The sequence below is a fragment of the Ambystoma mexicanum genome, chromosome 2p, assembly GCF_040938575.1.
Source record: "Ambystoma mexicanum isolate Mex_15411 chromosome 2p, UKY_AmexF1_1, whole genome shotgun sequence".
Taxonomy (NCBI): domain Eukaryota; kingdom Metazoa; phylum Chordata; class Amphibia; order Caudata; family Ambystomatidae; genus Ambystoma; species Ambystoma mexicanum.
The window spans coordinates 1,413,822,857-1,413,848,019 of record NC_090923.1 but is presented as its reverse complement, the minus strand read 5'-3'; the positions used below and the strand labels follow the sequence as shown (position 1 = coordinate 1,413,848,019).

At 46.6% G+C, this 25,163-nt stretch overlaps 1 non-coding gene across 1 annotated transcript; it reads left to right on the top strand.

Moving 5' to 3' along the window:
- The first annotated feature begins 1,164 nt into the window (after positions 1-1,164).
- Positions 1,165-1,271, top strand: LOC138568090 (U6 spliceosomal RNA). The gene has a single exon (XR_011302463.1). It is a non-coding gene; the product is annotated as a U6 spliceosomal RNA (small nuclear RNA).
- The last annotated feature ends 23,892 nt before the right edge of the window (positions 1,272-25,163 follow it).

Genomic DNA, 25,163 nt, shown 5'->3' with positions numbered 1-25,163 from the left:
TCAAACTAGGGTGTGACCGACAGGTGATGGAAAGCGGGAAATGGAGACTGGAAGAAGAAGCACGAGTTACTTCCATGTTTGTTTATGTTATGATTTTGTTTTACTTTTTTGTCTTAAATACCAAAAATAAAGGTTTAAAAAAAAATACTTGCAAAGAAAACAGTTTGTTTTTGGGGGAAGTCCCAGAGGGTCTTGCTGATGATTTATTAGGCTGTCTGCTACTCTTGTTTTGACATAGTGTTCCCTGGCGAGGAATGTTAAAGGCATACTGTATGTCAATCTCTTACAATGAACACTCCCTTGAAAGCACAGAGATACATAGGAATGGATCTGCTAAGAAATTAAACCAAATGCCTGGACAAATGTCGAAACAGGTAGTATTTGGACTTAGAATAAACTAACTCAGTCGGATGTGCTATCCCCTTTACCCACTGACTCCCTTACTTTTTTTGCAATACTTTTGCTCTCAGTAGGTTTGTCCAGAGTTCCCTTCTTAAAGCGGCTTTCTTATAAAAAGGAACCTAGACCTGCTTTTTGTGGCACACATGCCTCATATCCCGTTGCTCTTGATAAAAACACATCATCTCCCACCAACACAAGCTGTAAAAGATTTCCAGGGCTTAGCCAAGCAAACTAGAGGTGGGTGGAAGGTTGAGCAATCCTTAGGTCAGCAGCAAAGTTAACATTGAAATCAGCCTCAGAATCTCTTAAAGGATGGTCCAACATCTGTTGCTTGCGGGGCGCAATCGGACAGCCTCTGGTGCTGACGCCTTAAGCCACCTCCTGTTCTTGCCTTGTCCTTGATACAGCCATGGGCCCACATACACTCATAGTTACAGAGTTTTTCTCATGCTTATGGGTCTATTGTGATGCTCTCAGGCTTGCATCACCCAGCCATTGTGATGGGGAGGGGAGGTCAATTTGCAAGCACCCTGTAGCAGGAATCTGTATGTCTTTAAATATAATTGGCATTAAACCAAACCCTTTAGGACCAGATCAATACAGCAGCAAATAATGCTGATTCATTGTTGTTTGCATCTTAATTTCATACCATCCAATATCTAAATGGTGTTTGGACTTTCTGCCCTCTGACATAAGGACATTTGGTATGGGAAACGTTTGACCAGAGGTCCTAATCAATGGTTTGATTGACTCTCCCTTCGCGTTTGCTTCAGCAACACATGTATTAATATGGGAATGATAATGGGAAAATTAAATTGGCCCCTGCTCTAAAGGACGACACGCACATTCATAAAGCATTCACTATTTTTGGCACTTGACAGGACAGAAACTTTTCTTAATTAGCAAGTCTTTATTTTTTAATACATCTTTTTTAATGAAGATTGAAATTGTATGTTCATACACATTACACGACAACACAATATATTTTGCGCTAAATTCAACACTAATGCCTCAGGAGCCTTTTACTTGTGAGTCCTATTGACTGAATGAACAGCCCCGACCCCTTCAATTTCTTTAGAAGTGGCACACTTCTATTGTTTTTTTATCCCATTCTACCAAACTCAGCATTAGAACTTTCCCCCGTGTTGGTGTTAATTTCTATGTATCACTTGGCACTGCAGCGTAAACTGCTTTTAGGTGCTATTTGCAAACTTCGCTCTGATCTACAGCTTTACTTGCATCTAGACCTTAATCTTTAATTGGGGCTGAGCAGCGTACTCCAGATTTGGCTGCTTTTTGTTGGTTGATTTCTTTTTTGATTTCTGTAACTTTCAAACAGTCCCATTGTCAAATACCATAGTCACAATGTGCTGCAGTGCATGAAAACCTAAAATTAATGGGAGGAAGGGGGGCAGGGAGAGGCGGAGGGGGAGGGGGTTGGGGAGGGAGAGGGGGCGGAGGGAGAGGGAGAGGGGAAGGGGTAGGGAGGGAGGGAAGACAGAGAGGGAGACAGAGAGAAGAAAATATGATATTCGGGGGCTATGTGTTTGCATGGAACATATTTTAGGCTTTTAATCAAGTGGAAGGGGGCTCTGTTGCTGGTATCTCAGCATGTTGACGCTTTGTTGATTTGCTTGGAAAGTGCAAGGACGGAGACCTGAAGCACTCCCGGCCTGGTTGCATGTCTTTGCGTTACGGAAATCCCACAGACCTCCTCCCTGTGCCACAAAGTTCTGCGCACTGAGCTCTGAGGTTGTTCCCCAAAAATCGCCAAGTGCCCCAGATTTACTTTCTCAGAGTTGCTAGTTACTGCTACTCCACCTCGACCACTATATTTTCCCCAGATACTTGCTACTGTGGAGTAAGCAGGGCTAAGAGAGAGGGAGAGGGGGTGTGCCTATGCAAATCATCTGCCAGGATCCTATCTGGGAGTTCATTCCATCTCACCAGCTGACACCTCGGCAGGTAATTTGGAGAACAGACATATTCGGACAGGCCACAAAGCAAAGGCGGGGCCATTGATTGGTGATCCCTTTAGCCATGTCTCCCTAAGTTACTGAGGTCCAGAACAGTTCCACCCTCAGCTCTCATAGAGAGGTCCTTGGCCGATCGTGGCTGATCAGGGCAGTGAAGGGTCGGGGGTGACTGCACACTGCCTCACCTTTTCACTGCTTTTTACAGGGGTAATGGTTTTGCAGAAGGGGTCTGTGCAAGTGATTTTGTTCTGCGCTGTGGGAAAGTGACATTTGTCCACTTACATTAACCAAACTACTTGCCCTGTTCAACGCACATATATGCAGAGAAATCATTTTATGTTTTCTGCTGAAGGTCTAGAGGGTCCTGCTGATGGTTTGTTAAGCTGTCTGCTACTCTTGTTTTTGACATAGAGTGCTCCCTGCCCAGAAATGTTTAAGCACACTGTATGTCCCTCTCTTACAATGAAAACTCGGCTGAAAGCACACAGGTACATAGGAATGGATCTGTTAAGAAATGAAACAAAAAGCCTGGAAAAATGTCAAAACAGGTAGTATTTGAACTTACAATAAACTGACTCACAGTCAAATGTGCTATCCGTTGACCCACTGACCCCCCTTAACTTTTGTCCCCTTCAATTTCTTGACTTGTACGTTTAGAAGTGGCACGCTTCTTTTGTTTTTTTATCCCATTCTACCAAACTCAGTATTGTCACTTTCCCCCTTGTTGATGTTAATTTCTATGTATCAGCGTAAACTGCTTTAAAGTGCTATTTGCAAACATCGCTCTGAACTACAGGTCTACTTGCTTCTAGGCCTTAATCTTTAATTGGGGCTGAGCAGTGTACTCGGGATTTGGCTGTTTTTAGTTGGTTGATTTCTTTTTTGATTTCTGTATCTTTCAAGCAGTCCCATTGTCAAATACCATTGTCACAATCTGCTGCAGTGCATGAAAACATAAAATTAATGGTAGGGAGAGGGAGGGTGAGAGGAAGAGGGAGAGGGAGAGGGAGAGGGAGCGGGAGAGGGAGCGGGAGAGAGAAAGGGAGAGAGGGAGAGGGAGGGAGAGGGAAAAAAAATATGGTATTCGGGGGCTATGTGTTTGCATGGAACATATTTTAGGCTTTTAATCAAGTGGAAAGGGGCTCTGTTGCTGGTATCTCAGCATGTTAATGCTTTGTTGAGTTGCTTGGAAAGTGCAAAGACGGAGACCTGAAGCACTCCCGGCCAGGTTGCATGTCTTCGCGTTACGAAAATCCCACAGACCTCATCCCTGTGCCACAAAGTTCTGGGCACTGAGCTCTTAAGTTGTTCCCCACAAATCGCCAAGCGCCCCAGATTTACTTTCTCAGAGTTGCTAGTTACTGCTACTCTACCTCGACCACTATATTTTACCCAGATTCTTGCTACTGTGGAGTAAGCAGGGCTAAGAGAGAGGGAGAGGAGGTGTGCCTATGCAAATCATCTGCCAGGATCCTATCTGAGAGTTCATTCCATCTCACCAGCTGACACCTGGACAGGCCACAAAGCAAAGGCTGGGCCATTGATTGGTGATCCCTTTAGCCATGCATTCCTAAGTTACCGAAGTCCAGAAAAGTTCCACCCTCAGCTCTCATGGAGAGATCTTTGGCTGACCAGGCGAGTCAAGGGTTGGGGTGGTTGCAGACTGCCTCTCATTGTCATTGCTTCATCCTACCACATTCCCTCTGCATGAACCAAGCAGTCCTGGATATCACAACTTACTACCCATCAAAGTATTTGGTTATAGTTTGTCTAACTAATTGAGACAGGGTATGCCCATAAATGGGTCCCTTGCTCTTTTGGCCATAGGGAACCAAGCCGCACCAGGCTGACACATGCCTGGGATTGCCTGTGTTTCTGTGTAGAGGGGATGTGGTCTGGTTGTTCAGGCTGTACTGCTCCCAGGACCACAAATAATTTACATATGGATGGGCCCCCTGTGCAATAGCCCAGAAAGGTGTTGAAGGTTGTCCAATGCAATGCCAAGGGTTATAAATTAATTCATATCTTTCCACCCATCTCATTTTTGCTTATACATCCTTCATATGCTATTGCCAATGGCCACAGTGTGTCACTTCTGTCACTGTCTGGGAAAGAATTCCCCTGTTCTTGGTCACTCGACTCCCCCTCCTCCTCACCTGTGGTCTCGTCGTCCAATTGTCTGCCAAACCTTTTCTTCCACATTGCCTTTTTTTTGTGGGCAGATAAGATCTGCCCCGGAAGGAAGCCACCCTGGCTGCTGGATAAAGTGGTCTGTGGAGGCCCCTCTTCCAGAACAAACGAATTAGGGGAAAAAGCTGTGCGGCATAAAAAAACCATCTGGGCAGTGGCTGAGATGGTCTCCAGGAGCTGTTCCCACTCAATGTTGCTGGTGGTGGTAGGAGTTGGAAGAAGTCCAGTGCCTGGCCAGGCTGATAAGAACGGGACCGGCTATACAACAGCAAATTGCAAGGAGCCACGAGAGCCAAATGCTAAGACAGAAAAGCACAAAGAAAAGGAGAGAACTGCGAACCAAAGCGAAGAAGAGAGAAAGCATAGGCAGAGCTAAAGAAGAGGTAGCCGGTAGCACGAAGGAAGCAGAAAAGTACAGTGCTTAGCAAAGCGCACAGAGAGAGAGAAAACAGCGTATCCACCTGAAAGCCTGACATGAATGAGTTGCAACACGCAGGCTTCCGGGTTGATCCGACGGCCGCAAGGCTGCTGAAAGCTAGACCGTCACGCTAGTAACGTGCAGAACGTGATGGGAGAGTCAACGGCCGCCTAGGCGCCACCAACTCCACACACGCCAGTTCACTCCGCGTGTGACACGGGGACGATTGCCCTCCTAGGCATGATGGTTTGTAAATTGGCTCTTCGGAACCGGCCTTGGTACTTGTGCTCCTTTCAGTGATAAGAAGTCACAGTTGGGTTTTCAGCATACCACTGGCTCTGGTTCTCTGAAACGCTGTAAGCCTTCAACAGGTTCTGGTTATCTTCAAGCTAAAAACCCACAGAGACTCTGGTTCTCCATTAAGCAATGAGGCCACAACAGGCTACGGTTGCGTGTAGGAGGGAGTCCACCACATGCTTGTATTCTACTCACCCTCTTACTGGGCAAGACCATCCTTTACCCTGGCATGAGAGGTGTCAGGAATCCCCCCCACCAGCCACCACCTTAGGTGCAGTTCCAGGCTGTAAAAATGACAAGGTCTCCCAGCCAAGGCTTATGCGTCCCACCAGAAAGCCTGGCCCCTTTGAAGCTCCAATCATGGGGTAGGGTCTGGACAATGCACCACAGCAGACATGGGGCCTATTCCTTCCCTGCTATGACTTCTGACTGCCAGGTTCCTCATTTGCTTTATGCGTCCCCCAAACTATCCAATGATGGAAATGTTTCAACATGCCTCCTCCTCTCTCTTTCCCTCCTCCAACTCCAACATTTCCCTTTAGGATCTCACACCTCTCTCGCTCTCGTTCTCTCTCTCTCTCTCTTCCCTCTGCAACACCAGCTCTCAGGAAGGTGTCTTCTCCCGCACACCTCTGGTGAAGTCTGACTTTGTTTTATAGTGTGGGCAATAGGGTGATCGGGCCACCAATCACACAGCTTGTTGAACCAATTTCCTCCTGAATTTCCCTGGCCTTGGTTAGCCCTCTCTCCTCGTGACCACACTCTTCCCCCAGTGGTAGACTATCTCCCTCCTTGACCCCAGGTGAGGGATATTTACTACAGTTTAGGTTGTTTGCCCACCAGGTTAGGGATGGTCAGAAGTGCCATGACTGCTGCCCAAATTAGTGAGTTGTCTCAGAAAATTTTGGTGATCTATATATATATATATATATATATATATATATATATATATATATATATATATATATATATATATATATATATATATATATATATATATATATATATATATGCATGTGAGATTTGTAACCCATCTGTGGGTTTACTGTTGACTATCTGCAGGAGGCAGGCATGTCTGTATCCTAAATCGATGATGCAAATATGGGAACGGATGTGGGAGTCCTGGTGGATACCCCATTTACCAACTCAAGTTTCCACATGACGGAGCAGATGGCTCCCCTGTTTACCAGAGTCCCATCTCCTGAGGGAAGTGCACCACCAGAAGCCACAACATCGCCAGCCTGGAAATAAAGAACTCCGTAAAGACAGGAAATAGGCCTTTTTCTGCTATGCACCCTGTCTCTGGAACAAGTTACCAAGACAGATAAGACTGGCCCCCTCTAACCCACACTTCAAGAAGGACCTGAAGACCCTACTCTCCAAAGGACATCTCATTAATTGCGAATCACTCCACTCAATCCTGATTCTCCATTTCTCGAGTCTCCCCCGCTCCCACATCTATCCCAACTCCTCTGCCGCCCTTGTTCCTTTACTTGTAAATGCCTAGGTGCGGCTCCTATGCACAGTGCTCCGGTGTATCCCAGCTAGGTTTTCACCCTTTAAATTCTCATCATATATACATTTTTTCCCAACCCACTCTTCCATCCCCTCTCCAGTGACTTTGTCATAACCCTCACAAATTGGAAGACCATAATCGGCACAGCAGACAGTATTGTACCCCCATACAGTAGCAACTCCTTCAATTGCCAATAGAAAATTAACGTGGCACTCGTATTGTAATAGAAAGGGATGTAGTACCGCAAACCCGGAAGCACCTCAAAACCTTCCTCTTTGCCTCCGCTTTCTCTCCCTCTCTCCCCTGCTAAAACCACTGAACCTGCACCGAATCTGCTACTGGACCACTCACCGATCCCGGTCCTTGGCCCAGCCACTCTTCCCTTGCACTGCCTACCTGCACCACGGGACTGTCTCTGTATCCCACAGCCCCTTCTCCCGGCACTTACCTTGCACTTGCCACCAGCTGGCCCTATTATTTATCTTGTATTCTACTAACCTTTACTGCACTTTCCTTGCACTTGCCACCAGCTGGCCCTATTATTTATCTTGTATTCTACTAACCATGTACAGCACTTTCCCCCTATCCCTTTCCCCCTGCACTTTCCCAGTCCCCTCTACCCTTGCACTTGCGCAGTCTGAATGACACCTGGCCTAGTAGGATCGTTGTCTGTCTCCCTGTGTCCCCCCCCCGCCTCGTCACGCCTTGAAACACTTGTGTATAGGCGCGTTACAAATGCCATATCATATCATATCCCAACACAGAAATGGAAAATGTAATAGCTTACCATTGGGGGAGGGGAGACAGGAAAGAGACATATTGCACAGGACAACAACTACCCTGTAGCGGGAAGACGACCTGGTTCATTGCTGAAGGTGCTCTTTTTCTTGACCCTTCGGCAATACATTCTTTTTGATCTTTCGGAGGTCTCTACCATTTCATGGCAGATATTTCCTGTCTCAAGTCTGGTCTGCCATTTAAGGATATATTTTTATGTGGCATGTTCCGCTTCTGTTGTAAGACTTGGTGGCCCCCATAGGCGGGTGCTGTCATATAGGGCTGGGTCTTGGCCAATGCTCTGTTCGGATTTCAACAAGCAATAAAGGTGCATATAGCAAGCTTGCCCACTGTTATAACCACTACACAAACCTTTGTCACATCAGCAGATGCTCTATCATGCAAATTCCTATTTTTGTTTGCTGTGTACTGGAGCATTAAGAATAAAATATCATATCATGTGTCACCACTCGAAAGGCATTAATTCCCTCTCTACATCGAAGGCATTACAGTGTACTTGGGCTCCAACGCAGTGCAATGTACTCTTGATTGCCTTGATGGGCCTCAAACTGTAGCTGTCTGCTCCATCCTACAGGCATCAATTCACACTCTACATGGAAGGTAGTGCAGTGTAATTTGGCTTCAACACAGTGCAATGTACCCTTGATTGCCTTGATGGGCCGCATGCTGCAGCTCCCGATAGCCAACCAGTCTGGTGTGAATGGGTGGAGGAGGGGAAGGCAGCTTTAAGGAAGCGGTTCCATGTCATTCATCACCTGAAATTTCATCCCCAGTCATTTTAACGCACACATTCCATCGAAAATGCTCATTGTTTTCTTTTTAGGGCGGGGGTTCCCCCCGCAACTCTTCCTCCCACACTTATTTTTGGCTATTGCCTACCCGCCCAACCCCTTATCTGCCCTTTGCCACCCCCCCTAAAAAATTTGATGAACATATTCGTTGTAATATGCACGTTAAAATGCCAGGGGCTGAAAATGCAGGCGATGAAAGGATGTCGTATTAAGTAAGCAGCCCAGCAGTGTGGGGAGGGGTTTATCGAGAAGGGCACATTCTTTGCATTTATGAGATACCTTACCAACCACCTTTCTTTCCCTGAAATGTTAAAACAGGTGGGGGTAACACCCCTGTCTTAAAAAGCCATCTCTGTATCCTGAAAATGTAGGGAACTATAGACCAACCTAAAATGTCCCTGGTCTATGGAATGTGTTGAATATGGCCGCCAAAAACCAACTTCAAGATCACTTAGAAAATAACATGATACTAGGATACCGGTAGTCCAGTTTCAGGCTAAATTGATGCACTCAAATGGCCCTAATGGATGTTAAAGATAGTCTCCTAAAGATATCCGGCGAAGGATATACTGTCATATTGATGCTCCTGGATCTCTCAGCCATGTTTAATACTTTAGATCTTACTAAATAGTTCAACTGCCTAACAGGGTCTACTGCACTATCAGAGTCCAAAGTGAACTGGTTTCTATTCTTACTGTCTGATAAACTATCTATATTAAAGGCTAAGGAATATTCTTCTGACCCAGAGGTGCAGAGGTGTGGTGTAATACAAGGCACATGCACATCACCGTTGCTTTTTAATATACACATCAAACCTCTTCACGATCTCTTGACTGACCAGGGTAGCTATAAGAATCAAGCTCCTGACACTCAGGTCGGTTTTAAGCTATCAGGTTAATTTGAAGATAATATGACATTTATTCAGGAGACATTTGAAAACATTGCAAGATGGGTGTCAGCTAACTAGCTAGTGTGCAACCAATTAAAAAGAGAAATACTGTTCATTCTGTCTTCTAATGCATTAATTAAAGAGCTTCCCAGGTGTATAGCCCTGTGGAAATCTTGATGTACAGTACACATTCTTGATCTGGCAATGTCTTTAGGTGTAAAATTTGATTTTTCACTTTTTTAACTTCCCATATAAGGAGTCTATCAAGCTCCGGACACTAGAAACGAATGATCCTGAGGCAGATAAGGCTCCTCATGATTCTCTGAAGGCAAGTGTGCCATGGTAGCTAGAGCTACAATAGGTGCAACATTGGACTACTCCAACAGTTTATACTCAAGCTTATAAGCTGGCTACAAAACCTTCAAAATGTTGTTGACCGGGTGGTTACAAACACCAACAAAAGAGCACACATGTTCCATGTTTTTAGGAAGTTAGATTGAACTTAATCCTAGCTTGTATCGGGAGCCATACTTCTAATCCTAATTCACAAACCCCTCTATGATAAATCTCCTGAATACATGAAACAGAGATTCAGGCAGTGTCAATCTTTCAGACCATTAAAATACTCACTGCTTGTTCTCCTGTGGTTCCTAGATTTAAGAAATTCAGGACGTACAGATGATCTAGTGCTTTTTGTTTTATCAAAGTATGGAACAGCCTCCCTTTGGATATCAGAGAAATACTGAATCGGTCATGTTTTTAGAAAGAGATTAAAAATTGTGCTGTTCTGATTCAACACCCATCCTATTTCTCTTTTTTGCACCATCTTTCATCTCTAATTTTGGTTGAGCATTAAGAAACCCCAGGGTTGTAGTACTAAATTTACTCTGCCGTGGATTCTGCTGCTGCAACAATAGCAGTAACCATTGATGAAAATTAAATCTGCTGCGGGCACCACATTTTGGACAAATCTATTCTTCAGTACTAGACCATTCATGATTCTTCATGTATGGGTTAGAAATATGTTTCAGAGTCACCACAGTTTCCTTATGTTACACCATAAGGAGTACCCGCTTTCCACTACGAGGGGGTGGGAGGGTCTGCCTCACTGGCAGGCAACACTGCGTGCTATATATGCATGGGGACAGTACTTTGCTTCTATGTGGAAGGGTTCAGAAAGAAACGTAGCACATAATATTGGGAGGTTGTGGGGCGTCAGCAGTCCTCTCATTATTTTGCTAGCAGCATAGGTATGCTGACTGACAGGAGAAGAGTCCTCTCCTGCTGTTACATCTGACCGAAGCCGCGTGTGGGACACCTCTCCATTAAACAACGGCAAGCGTATGGTAAACCCCATTCTGGGATGTAAGTCGCTTTGGAAGCGCTGGCAGCTGCCATGGCAACGCGTTCCAACATTCCGTGGGTTACGGCACAGGAGGCTACGTGTCGGTCAGCTCACCAGTGCAAGAAACACGCCTCCGTGCTACGTCTTATAACGGATAATTTCCCATGTAACGCTGCTTCTTTTTACAGCGTTATTTCTGCACTATTTTTTGATGCCTGACTTACGTTCTAGAACTTGGTTTTGTCCTCGGATTCCCTTCGTCTTGTGATTTCATCTGATTATCTGGTGCCGACCTTGGAACTCCTTCTGGACTGCTCTTAGTTTCAGTTTAGGTCCTTCATTTGTCAGCTCGTTGCCGACCTCGGAATGCTTCCCTGGACTGCTTACTGATTTCCGAATCAGTCATCTCTTCCTCCGCATTAAGGTCTTTCAGCACCTTGCCTTGGAATCCTTAATGTTCGGCGGTTTCCGACCGCAGAGCTCAGCGCTTCTACGAACACTGTAATTTCAGCGCAACCACTTAGGATTCCTCACCAACTCTGGTAAGCGTTGCCTCCTTGTTTCTTTGTGCAGCGCATACTTTTGGGAACACTGCTGTTATCATCTCCGTCCTGCCACTATTCCATTCAACCCACAAGCTGCCATTTCTGCACCCCCCAGCATACTCTACCTTCATCAAGACTGTGTGAACTTTCTGGGAAACCATCCAAGTGCACTCTGGTCGCCTTGCTGTCTGTGTGTGCACCAACCCGGACCTAGTGCGACCCTTGTGCCGCTCGGGTGCATTTTCCTCTACTAACTTCCCTGTTTGTTGTTTTTTCTTGTTGTTGTATTGGAACTATTATTGGCCTCAGGTGTAGTTCAGTTGGGGTAAGACAGGAATCCTTTCCTTTGATCTCTTGTCCTAGTAATCCCTACCCCGTACTAAGTCCGTCCTGTTCCTCCTCTGTCGGTCCATATATACGCAGCCGACAGCAGTCTGTTATTAAGGTACTATTACTGTAAGGCAGTACTGGTTATTTGTAACATCTTTTCTTGTACTAACCTGTACTCTTTTCCTTTGCAGCATTGTGCTTTGGCGGTGCGTGTTCTCCCTGCTCTTTAGTTTGATTGGTCCCTCTGTCTGTGGCCACTCAGCAGAGGGACACGTCATAATAAAGAGTACCCTCAAGTTGAGGAGGCCTACTCCAGGACAAACGGATATAGACTCAAGAAGATTACAGACATTCTTCTGGTTAACTCTCCAACCTTGCTGGGTCTCGATACCAACGCCCCGGCCAGTATGGTGAGTAACACCTGTCAGTCAGCATGTGTAGGGGAGGATTGGTCCAAGAGACCCCCCTCGCCTGCGTTTTCTCCCCCGGTGAGGGCAATGGCTCATTGGGCGTCCCCTCATGCCACCCGGGCCCAGGTGGTGGAGGGTTCACCCGCTGGAGACATTGCCCATACGTATTGATTGCCCAACACATATTGACTGCCCACATGTATTAAAATTTAGCTAGGCCCAGAAACCATTTTATTTGGTAAAGATGGTGTGAGCTTGGCGCACTGTAGCGCGGCCCCCACCCTTGGAGAATCTCAGTCATCCCTGTCGCCGCAGCACCCTGGCAGATCCGCTGCGAGCACGTTCCCGCGAACAAGACGGACATGAGCTAGCGTAATACACTAACATTGTATCAGTACACCCCCCCGCAGTGTATCATCGCTCCCAGCATGACCCGGCCAACAGGCCTGGGAAATGAAAAGAACAGTAAAACGGTCATCAGATGGCAGACAGTCTTTATATATTAATGTCAAGACCACTCGCAAAGTATGCTTTCTTCCACAAAAACCCTGTATATTACAAAAGCCTGTAAAATGTATAAACCTAAGAAAGCATGCTTCCATGATATAAGCGATGGCGAGCCCACACCATTGCAGTTAGGTGCTAAAAACAAAGGAACGCACCAGGGATCTATTTGTCACGTGTATCACTGGGAAACTTACACTCTATGGGCTTGCGCCATAACTGAACTAATGCTGCTAGAGGACACGAGAAGATGAATGTAACCAAACAGAGGGCTTATGTGAAGGATGCACGAGAAGGCGTTTGTCATGTGTGCATGTCTAGGCCCTACAGGTGCCACCACCGTCACGAACAGTGGCGGGTTATTTTCTGTGTACTCCACCAATTCTAATTCTACCTCACTTACTGCAAATATATATATATATATATATATATGTATAACCAAGTACTGTAGTTGTTAAAACATAATGTATGAATAAGGTGCTCAGACTGGATATAATCGAAACGCATCCAGCAAAGTTTAAATGCATGTTTTGTATTAATTTGAATGAGTATTATAGAGTGTTCAAATGTTTGTGATGTCTTTACCCAAAACCGGCAACACACGAGGGAGATACCTTTGTGAAATACGGGCAAGGCCATTCCCCCTCCCACCCTGCGAAGACTGCCAAGGCATGAGAACAAAGACCGCGCCGCACTGCTTTACCTCCCCCAACCAGACTGGAGCCGCTTCAAAGAGTTGTAATCCCCTCTGTAGCACCCAAGGCCACGGCCCGCCACCTGCATTATTTACAGCTCAGCAGTAAACCTCTGCCTGAACACACGCGCCCCCTTGTAAACCCCACAACCTACCGGACCATCTTAGACTTATGGCCCTGTGCAATCAGGACACCCAACACGTTGACAACACACAGAGGAACATCCATAACAACTTCTAACAAGGCAGAAAGACTTGTACCGCCCGTCCCAGGCTCTGAAGCTTAGCCCCTCGACCTATGGCCCCGGTCAACAGGACACTGGTAACCATGTCCTGACGTATTACCTCCAGACCCCTCACAAGGTACATTCCTCCTGTGTTGCATTAACCTGTAAAATAACCTATTGGAAGATTTACTAAAGAGAATAACACTGTAATGACTGAATGACTGCGGTGTGCATGGCCGAGGGCAAATAAGTCAGGAAAGGCATTCATCTCTGCCACAGGCCGCATTGGCACACCAACACCGCCCGGATGAACTCAAGCCGACCTGCCAGGCCCAGCCCAACCCACGAGGCTGACCAGTGATGTCTTCCAGCCAAGACCAACCACGCCGCAGCAACACCTATAGTTAGTCGTCGCCACCCAATCCCATTAAACTTGTGCCCCCTATAGTGTGTAGGTTCTTATGACGTTTTTTGTAAATATATACGCCTGTCTTTGCTATTGTCAGACAGAGCGCTCTCGGAGGTTGCAGAGTTCTTTCCATGCCCTATTCTGATTGATAAACTCCCATTTACTCTCACCCGCACTCTGTCTTGGCCTTATTCCCATCCTGGGAGAGTCCTTCATTGTCTCTCATTGCGGGGAGGATCGTGCTGGTTGGGGACGCTTGCCTTCAGTGGTGACCCCGAAAGCGTGATTTTTATTATTATTTCCCGATCCAACATTACCGTCCCCTTTTGGCACGAGAATCTCCGGTCGAAAAGGGATACGCACGGTGAGCCGGCTCCGGGAGGCTGCCCGCCAATGGCGACTGGTACACTAAGAAGTGCGCACTCAATAGAGAGAGGGTACGGGATCCCGGTTGAAAAATCCCCTTTGAGTACCGCTCGCCGGAGCCAGGGCTGACTGTTGAGCTGACGGCGACACTGCCTGGACGGACCCAGTTTCGGAGACTATCGGTTCAAGACGGGCACGTGAGTACTGAGTGCGCGCGATTGTAAGGGGAGCGGGAAGAGAAGTGTAGGACAGGTAACGAAGAGGGAGTACGCAGATCTACTAAAGATCATCTTAAACTTTCTTTGCTTTTTCTTTGCATATGGCCATTAGGATTACGAGGTGAATAAGAGATAAAAGTGACGGGAACCTAGCTCCGAAAGGGGGTGGAAGGCGGCGCCGCATAGTGCTATCCTGACTAGTACTGGGAATATATGAAGAAGTGGAATATGAAATAAAAGTGTTCAGCAAAAGGGGGCACTGAGAATATATTAGTGATCGCTATTACTTCTTTCTTTTCTTTTCTTTAGGGGTAGGGGGAGAATAAAAGTGAGATTAACACAAACTTAGGGAAGAAAAAAAATAATAATAAATAAGAGAAAAAGAGTCCTACTGGAAGGGGGGAGAACAGGATAACATATATATATATACATGCGCATCCATAGATTCAAATAAGACGGACAGGGACAGCCGGCTAGGGAGGCAAGGGAGGGCAGCTTGAATGGTGAATTGAGTGGTACCAAGAGGTGTGTGCACCTCGTATGTGTCAGAAGACAATCTGATGTTGCGAATGTGTAAAGCGACTATAAATGTATAATAGTTAAATGGTCATGGTAAGTGTGACCGGATAAAACTTTTTTTTTAAAGACAACGTTGATACAGTGAAGTGAGTGGGTACCTTTTGATTTCTGGATTGAAATTGTCAAAATAAATGATGGGTTGCTCTTGTATGTGCCCCCCAAAGAGAACACAGTAGAAACTGTGTACAGTCAGTTTTGTATTATACAATCAAAGGGGGGGGAGAGCCTAAACGAGCCTAACATTGAATGTGAAGTAGAATATATATAAAAAAAAAATATATATATATAAAAACAATATTGATATTACATTCACATTGGAGTTGCAGACACACACACAGAGACACACAAGCACTAGAAGGGCACAGAGATGGGGGCTGAAACACCATTATCACATATTTGTAAGAATCTCCCAGGGTACGCAGAACGGATTAAGAAATATCACGACCAATGGGTAACTGAGCTGAAAGGAGAGGGGTTACCCCAGATATGGCCAGAGGGAGGGTCCTTTGATAAGAGTGTTCTGGATATGGTGACCACATGCATTTGTTTGAAGTACAAAGGAAAGCAGCTGCAAAATAGGAGAGAAATAGTAGATCTTTGGAGGTTATTTGAAGAGATACCACCGCCCAAAACACCAGCATTAAATACTGATCTCCCATCCACCACAGACAATCCACTACTGATACAGAAAGATGTCAAAGAATTGCCAAGTGTAGCGCCACCAGTAGAGGTAATACGTTTGTACCCGATATTAAACAAGCCAGTACCCGCAGAAGGATACAGTGACCCCACATATGTGCCTCCCCCGACAACTACCACACCCCACCGGCCTACGGCACCCCCACCATATGAAAGTACGAGAGAGCGAGGCCAGGCGAGTACACAAAGGGGGGGGACATACAGAAGCTCACAGATGATTTACAGTCAAGACTGTCAATAGCAAAAGACGAGCTCTCAAGGATAAGGGACATGTGTGGGCAAACAGCACTTAATGCACCTAGATCAGGGCGTGCGTCTAGAGCGCCAAGTGAGAATAGAAAACCTGAAGAGGGGTGGAAAAAAGGTGAGATACTGTTCAGAATTGAAGAAGAACCGACACGAATAATTGAAATAGGGACGCGAGAGGAAGATACCGACAATGAAGAAAGGCCTATGGGGGACAGAGAGGAATTACTATGTGACATAAGGGACGAATTAGAAGAAAGCGACAGGTTGAGCATGGCAATGGGAGGGGGAAGCGAAGGAGAGGATGGTACGTGTTCGATGAGAACACTGGATGATGAATGGAGTGGGGAAAATGGCATCACTGGGAACATCAGCAGCCAAAACAGGTCCGGATGGGACGACGAAAGGAAAGCTACAGCTCCCGTTGATACACAGGGGAGGAGGGAGGCCTAACTATATCCCATGGGCACAGATGGATAAAGCCAATTTATTAAAGCTATTGCCCCCGTTGTCAGGAGGGGCAAGTAAGTGGATATATGCCTTTGAGAAACATACTGCTGGGGTACCCCTAGCTATAGGAGATGTGAAAAGTCTGCTCGTGTCAGCAGTGGGCGATCAGGCTGAGAGAGTATGGGTAAAAGCCGGTTTCCCGGGAGTAACGTTAGACTGTGACCGACACGATGGGGCCTCCTTTAACACAGTGCGTGCCAGGGTGTGGGATGCCTTACGCGAAACATTCCCAGATACGCCAGACTTACAGTCAGTGATGCAGTGTACAATGAATGACGGGGAGGAGGCTATGGATTACATTTTTCGGGTCCAAGAGATGTGGAGAGCAGAAACGGGTACGCCCTGGTATCAATCGACATCTTTATTTTACTTCATTATAAAAAGAGGGCTCCCAAAGGAAGTGCAGAAGGCGCTCGACAAGATAGCAGGTATTGAAGCAAAGGGATGGCCAGAAATTCAGAGCATAATAGTACACCATTGTAAACGAATTAAGGAGAGGGAGAAGGAGGTGGCGCAGAAAAGATTGGCAGACGAGGCGAAGTTAGTACAGACAAAGTTGGTGAAGGTTGCAGCAGCAGTAGCCGCGCTCCCACACAGCAGAGAGGGAGATGATGAGGAGGAGGGGCTGATAGCACTACAAGGAAGAGTGGCAACTAATTCGGCGGGAACAGGACAGCGGCAGTGGAATGAGCAGGAGCAAGGCGGAGGTCCGCAGTGGCAAGAGTGGACCCCTCGAGGGGGACGAGGTGGGTACAGGGGCCGAAGAGGAGGTGGACCGGGGTACGGGGGAACGGGAGGAAACGGATGGCAGGGTCCTAGAGGTGCACAAGGAAGTTGCTGGAACTGCGGGCGGTGGGGGCATTACTCTAGAGAGTGTAGAAGCAGACCCAACTACGGGTTCCAGGAGGTAGAACAGTATGGCCATCCCCACCCTGGAAGCCCATATGGCCTTCCGATGGGACAACAGCAACTGAGAAACCCAGGCCAGGGTAATGCTGGCCAGCAACAGGGACCCCAGTACAGAGCACAGAACCACCCACAAAACAATGACAGCGTGCAATACACACCAGGTAACCCTTTCGCGGTACATGTAAACGGGGCCCCCGCGCCAGCACCTTACAACGGTATGTCAATGGTTTCCGGAAGTGTATTTAATGAAGGGGGGGCAATGAGACACCCCGCATAGGACAGCCCACAGAGAAAACTTGCGTGTCCAGTCCTATCCACCACCTACAGTGCAGCAGAGGAACCATTGGTAGGGGCGCAGATAGGAGACAAGCAATTCATATTCATGGTTGATTCGGGAGCGGAGAAATCATGTGTCAGAGAGGGCCGATTCCCGTTATCTAACAGGAAGTTAGAGACGCAGGGGTTCTCTGGGGCTGTAATTGAAGTTCCTTACACAGAAGCATTGGATGTAACAGTGGGGGGTAAAACTGTAAAGGCACCCTTACTATACTATGAAAACTCACCAGTAAATTTATTAGGGAGGGACCTCCTGAGTAAACTTAACATGACCATATCATTCACCGAGAGAGGAATAGTGTGTTCTACACCCGGAATATGTCCCTTGCGTGCGATGCTGGTAGTGCACGCCTACATAACCACACAGGAAATACGAGGGCTGCCACAAGATGAGGAGATGTTCATTGAAGGGCTAAAAACCTTGGCCCTCATAATTCCAGAGCTAAGAAGCATGGACTGGAGGATTCCAGCGGAATTCCTCTTCCGCCCCATAGTATGTCCCAACGCAGCACCAGGATCAGTGGTATCATTGGACTTGCACGCTGTAAAAGTATCTGCGAAAAGGATCGCTGTGATTGGGGTGGACGGAGAAGGATGCGAGTGGCGCACAGTGCTGTGTACAAACGCCAACATCGCCCTACGAGAGGTAACAGATGAGGATCTCTTTTCTGACATAGAAGGGGATGCCGAGATAGTGATGGAAATAGCGATGCCCTGTGACATTTTAATACAAGCCAGGGAGACCCCCGTCCAATTAATGACAGTGGTAGGAGCACCGCCGTCATTTTTTGATGACGACATGAGGTTCGTACCAAACAATTTATGGACAACAGGCCCCCATGATGTAGGGCTGTTGCACGGAGTACAACCTGTGGTAATAAAACTAAAGCAAGGAGCAATTTTACCCCGAGTTAAACAGTATCCATTGTCCCGCGAAGCTGAAGAAGGGATAAAAGAAACAATAAATGCACTGCTAGCACAAGGGATAATAGTGCCTTCAAACTCCCCATGTAACACATGTATTTATCCCATCAAAAAAGCAAAAGGAGGGTCTTGGAGGATGATACAGGACTTACGCCCCCTCAATGATGTAATTCAGAAGGAGTTCCCTCTAGTCCCGAACCCTGCATCGATACTATGCAGCATCCCGAAAGCGGCATCACATTTCACAGTAGTAGACTTGAAAAACGCATTTTTCTCAATACCCCTAGCTGAAGAGAGTAGATACCTTACCGCCTTCACACTGGGGGGCAAGAGATATGAACACTGCAGACTACCACAGGGATACTGTGAGAGCCCGAGCATATTCAACCGCATATTGCATGAAGACTTGGGAAACCTGTCAGTTGAGAGTACGATTATTCAGTATGTAGACGATCTATTAGTGTGTGCACAAGATGAAGCAATATGTAGAAAAGATTCAACAACGCTCCTAACTTTACTGGCCAACAAGGGATACAAGGTAGACAAGGAGAAGCTACAGTACTGCCTGACTGAGGTCTTATACCTGGGACAGCTCATATCAAAGGATGGAAAGAGAATAATTCCCGACAGGGTAGAAGCAATAAGATCAGTAGGAGCACCCACAACAGTGAAAGATATGCAGAAATTCCTGGGGATGTGCAACTATTGCCGAGCATGGATATTAGATTATGCAGCATACACGAGGCCCCTCCTACAAGCACTCAAGGAAGCACAACAGGAGAATGAAAAAATACAATGGTCAGAAGAGATGAACGAATCATTTCAATCATTGAAAGAGCTAATTTCAAGCGCTCCAGTACTAGCAAACCCCGATTATGGACGCAAATTTTACCTATTCTCACACTGCAAGGAAACACTCATGACCGCAGTACTGACACAAAAAACATCCTTGGGACACAAGCCATTGGCTTACTATAGTGGTACCTTAGATGTCGTGATGCAGGGCCATTTCGCGTGCGAGCAATCACTCGCTGCAGCCGCGTTCGCGATTGAGAAAAGTGCCACAATAGTAATGGGTTGCCCTGTGACATTGTTTGTGGAACACTCATTATTTGCAATACTTGAGAGATCAAAAAGCACACTGACCACACAGCGGGCGACCGCCTACGAGATTATATTGTCCAGTGCTAATATCCATATAGTGAGATGCAAGGCAGTGAACCCCGCCACATTCATTACAGAAGCGTGCACACTCGAAGACATGCAGAACCACGATTGCGCAACTTACACAGGAGAAAGAGGGGAGGACACAGTGGTGTGTGAGAACGCTCTAAGCGAGGGGGAAGTGTACTTTGTGGATGGGTCTGCATCAATAGACGTGGACACGGGAGAAAAACACGTTGGCATGGCAGTAGTTAGGTTAGAAGATGGTGAGTATGAAACACTAGTACAATACCGCCTCCCATCACATTACTCCGCACAGGCAGCAGAGCTGATTGCGCTCATAGAAGCACTGCATGCAGCAAAGGGTTGTGCAGTGACAATATACACAGACTCAGCCTACATGACGACGACAGTACATGGAGGGCTAGCAAGATGGGGGCGTAGGGGATTTAGACGGGCAGACGGAACGCCAGTACAGCATGCAGAATTGTTGAAAGAGCTAATTGAGGCCCTACAAAACCCTACTGCAGTAGCAATAGTAAAGTGCCAAGCACATACATCCAACACAGATGTTGTGTCTTTGGGGAACGCGGAAGCGGACGCTGCCGCCAAGGAGGCTTCCTATTTTCAGAAATATGACACAGGTGAGTACATACTTAAGCACAAAAGAAACGAAGAGCCCCCAGAAGGATACAACATGATGCCCATATCACAAATACTAGAATTGCAGGAAGGAGCTAGTGCAGAGGAAAAATTGATGTGGACAAAACGGGGGTGCAGCAAGTCGGGAACAGACCTGCTGTGGCGGCAAAATAACTCAGGCAAAGTGGTAATGCCAATACAGTTACTAGAAATTGCATTTCAACAGTTACACTTCCCTGCACATAACACCAAACAGCACATCGCAGCAGAAATACAGGAAGAATGGTTCGTGCCCTGTCTCCAAGAGCATGTGTCTCGGTTGGCAATGGAATGTACAACATGCCAAATATACAATTCAGGAATGACATTACGTACTCTCCGGGGAACAATTCCTAAACCCATTGGCCCATTCAGAGAGCTGCATATAGATTATGCAGACATGGGGGAAAGGTGTAATGGCGCGCGGTACATGATCGTGGTTGTGTGCCCATTTTCAAGGTGGGTGGAAGCAGGACCCTGTGCGCGACCTGATGCCAAAAGCGCCGCCAAGTTCCTAGTAAGGGAAGTGTTCCCGCGCTGGGGAATTTGTGACGTGATTCGCTCAGACAACGGCAGCCATTTTGTAAATGAGCTTTTCAAGGAAGTCACTACATTATTGGGAATAAAACATAAATTATGTTCAATTTATCATCCTCAAAGTAATGGCGTAGTGGAAAAGATGAACGGACTGTTAAAGGGCAGGTTATCAAAACTGTGCTTTTCATTAAAGAAGAATTGGATTTACTGTCTACCCCTTGCGCTATTTGAATTGAGAAATCAGCCAAGCAAAGACCACCATTTGTCCCCGCACGAAATCGTGACTGGGAGACGAATGAACACAGCACACTCTCCACTGCGCGAACACTCAGATGCTCACAGAAGCGCCGCGATATTGGGAGATGAGTTCACAGATTATTTAAGGAAATTGACAAGGGCAGCGCGCGTGATATCAAAGCAACTGTCCCCACCCTTCACTAGAGAAGAGGGTAACGTCACAGAGTCCGTCACGGAGCCAGAGCAACAGCTACAGCTGATGCCAGGCGACTCAATTTATGTCAGAAGCTTTGTGCGTCGGTGGAACGCACCACGATTCCATGGCCCATATGAAGTAATATTTTGCACGCCCACGGCAGTGAAGGTGAAGGGCTTGAGGTACTGGGTACACTTGACCGATGTACGTAAAGCATATAGCAATGTACAAGAGGAGGTAGATGAGGAGGCACAGACAACAGCAAACGATGCAACTGAACAGAATGACTGAATATGAACTTGTGTGTGTATATTGGTGCTAGATTTGAATGGGAGAATAACTGATAAGGATACTATCAAAAAAAAAAATGTGTGAAGTCCTCTCTTTACATCTTGTTGATTTGTATATACTTAATGAAATGACCAATTATGGACTGTATATACCCTTGTCTGTGAATACCCCACCCCACATCCCCACCCGCCTCCATTTCCCGTCAAATATATATATTGGCACTGATGGTGCTAGCAAAACGTTAACATGCATGTACTTAATGCACTTTTATATCTCAAACAGGAGCTTCCATGGCATCTAACGGGCAGCCTGCAACGGATAGAATTAGTAGAATGAGAGAATTAGTACATGAAAGATGCAGATATTCGTATGAGTGTGGATTATCTGTATGCATAACATTGTTTTTTATGCTAATGTTTGGTCTGGTTACATATTGGTTTGTAGCGTTCATCTCTATCGAGATGAACGAGGGGGGAGGGATTAACAGCACTACTGGGCCCAATACAACTACAAGGGCCAATACAAGGGAAGGTGATTTTTTGAGATGGGACGGAACTAAACTTGTATGGGAGTATCATACCACACCATCCAGTACTGTCATCGCACAAAGAAAGAAGTCACAAGGTGGAATGCAGAACAACACAGTGTCTCCACCAGGGGTATCTAATTACAATGCCCACAGTTTAAATGACCGAAACCCGTCTGCCATATCGTGGTTGTATGACACCCCCACCAGCCAGCCTGCCCCCATACTAAATAACTACCTGCCAGATAACGTCAGGAAGGAAGAGGAAAAGCTGCTAGCAATACACGAAATATTATATGATGCATGGGCCAAGGGGGGTGGGAATGAGAAAGGGGGGGTCTAGTTTGTCCCTTGCCCAGGGAGTTGGGAAGTACATGAGGAACAAGAACAACAGACGGAAGAGGGAAGCAGGGAGGAGGAAGTATGATGAGTACTATGGGCTAGGTCTAGATAAGATGGAAGACCCACGACACCCCCACCAAACAAATAAGTGGTATGCAGATATGAGTGCCACAGCTAAACAAACAACAAACGAGAGCTGTTATGTTTGTTCCCTCATCCCTCACGCATCAGGTACACCTAAAGTACTGTTACCCAAAGAGTTGCCAATTATAGATGCCCAATGTCTCCTTCATCTCACGTTATGCAGAATTAAGAACACCTTCCAGGCACATGAAGTGACTTTTCAAATGCTGCAGAACGAGAAAACATGCTACCCAAAACCGGCAGGGGTGGTATGTCTGACAGAACCATTTTTTGTAATTGAAGGGACACTTTTTTCTGATAACAAGCGGAAGGATGAAGAAGTAGTGTGCAAAGCGGAAGCACTGAGAGGTGTGGCACTGGAGAAATTCCAGTGGATAGAAGAAACATGTACACCAGTATGGAAGGAACACATTTCAAAACTAACTTGGGTAACTGCCATCGAAAAACCTTTCAAACTACAGAGCGAAATGGACTATGAACTATGTTTTAAAGGAGAAGGAAGAACCTCCATGGGAACAAACAAGAGCTGTAACAAGACCCTCACCATCCCAGATCTAAGAAAAGGGACTGCGGCCCTTATGGACACGTACTGGGTATGCGGCAACCAGGCATACCTACACCTCCTCCTGTCATGGAGTGGCAGCTGCTCAATGGCCACTCTGCACTCAGCCCTAATGGTGATACCCGAAAGCCACATCGATGGGAGCAAAAGGACACAGGAACGCATGCAGCAAAGTGTGGCTCAACCAACTGCAGAGTCAAAAATGTATGTCCTGGCTTCCGGAAGCAAGGGAGAGGTGCTGACCCGTAACAGACGCGCATCAAATTATATATCAAAGGCATCATCAGAACTATTGGCTCAGATCCCAGACAGATATCGATTATTCAGCTCAGCAGAAACATTTTTTGCCTTGCTCGTCTCAAGTGTCCAAGCAAGGGCAAACGCAAAATGGCTCCAGATAACCCGCTGGGAATTGATTCAGCTGGCAAACGACACTGAAGAAGGGTTCAATATAATAAAAGTGGAACTAAGAGCTTTACGACTGATGACCATGCAAAACAGGTATGTCCTGGACCTGTTGACGGCGATAGACGGCTGTGTTTGCCGAAAAATAGGAAGTGCCTGTTGCACTTTCGTACCTTCCGAAGACGCAGAGAACGGCTCCCTATCCCATGTGATTGAAGCAGTCCACAACCTAGGAGAAAAAATGAAAATGGAAGGTGGAGCCGAAGACAGTACCTGGTTCGATAACATCTTCTCCTGGGTCCCCTCATGGCTTGGAATAACTGTGAAATTTTTGATGCTAGCTGTGGTGTTCCTCCTTTTAATTTTTTGCCTGTGCCAGGTGGGTCTTTGAGTTTGTGCTAACGCAGTACCAAATGGTGCAATGATGATGGTGACAGTGGGCAACTCACAAGGTACAATGAAAACGATGCAAGAAGCACAAGTACAAACAGGGATAGATAACACACCCAGGTACCAACTGGTGCCTATATACCACGATAAGGATATTGTAGATAAGTTATGGCACACCACCATCAAAGAGCCCCGTATACTAGAATGGTACGAGGAAGTTTGGGTAGATTTAGAAGGAGACGGTGGATGCATATACCTAACGTGTACTCCAGATGAATACGCCAGGAGAGGTGAGAGCTGAAGGGGGGGTGTGCAGAGCATGGATGCCCATCAAAGGAACTCCTGCATGGGATGAGGCAGTGATGGACGAAGCAGAATGTAGAAGGATAGAGGATTTAAAGAATTCGTTACTTAAGTAACGAAAGGGGGGAAATGTAGGGGAGGATTGGTCCAAGAGACCCCCCTCGCCTGCGTTTTCTCCCCCGGTGAGGGCAATGGCTCATTGGGCGTCCCCTCATGCCACCCGGGCCCAGGTGGTGGAGGGTTCACCCGCTGGAGACATTGCCCATACGTATTGATTGCCCAACACATATTGACTACCCACATGTATTAAAATTTAGCTAGGCCCAGAAACCATTTTATTTGGTAAAGATGGTGTGAGCTTGGCGCACTGTAGCGCGGCCCCCACCCTTGGAGAATCTCAGTCATCCCTGTCGCCGCAGCACCCTGGCAGATCCGCTGCGAGCACGTTCCCACGAACAAGACGGACATGAGCTAGCGTAATACACTAACATTGTATCAGTTCACCCCCCGCAGTGTATCATCGCTCCCAGCATGACCCGGCCAACAGGCCTGGGAAATGAAAAGAACAGTAAAACGGTCATCAGATGGCAGACAGTCTTCATATATTAATGTCAAGACAACTCGCAAAGTATGCTTTCTTCCACAAAAACCCTGTATATTACAAAAGCCTGTAAAATGTATAAACCTAAGAAAGCATGCTTCCATGATATAAGCGATGGCGAGCCCACACCATTGCAGTTAGGTGCTAAAAACAAAGGAACGCACCAGGGATCTATTTGTCACGTGTATCACTGGGAAACTTACACTCTATGGGCTTGCGCCATAACTGAACTAATGCTGCTAGAGGACACGAGAAG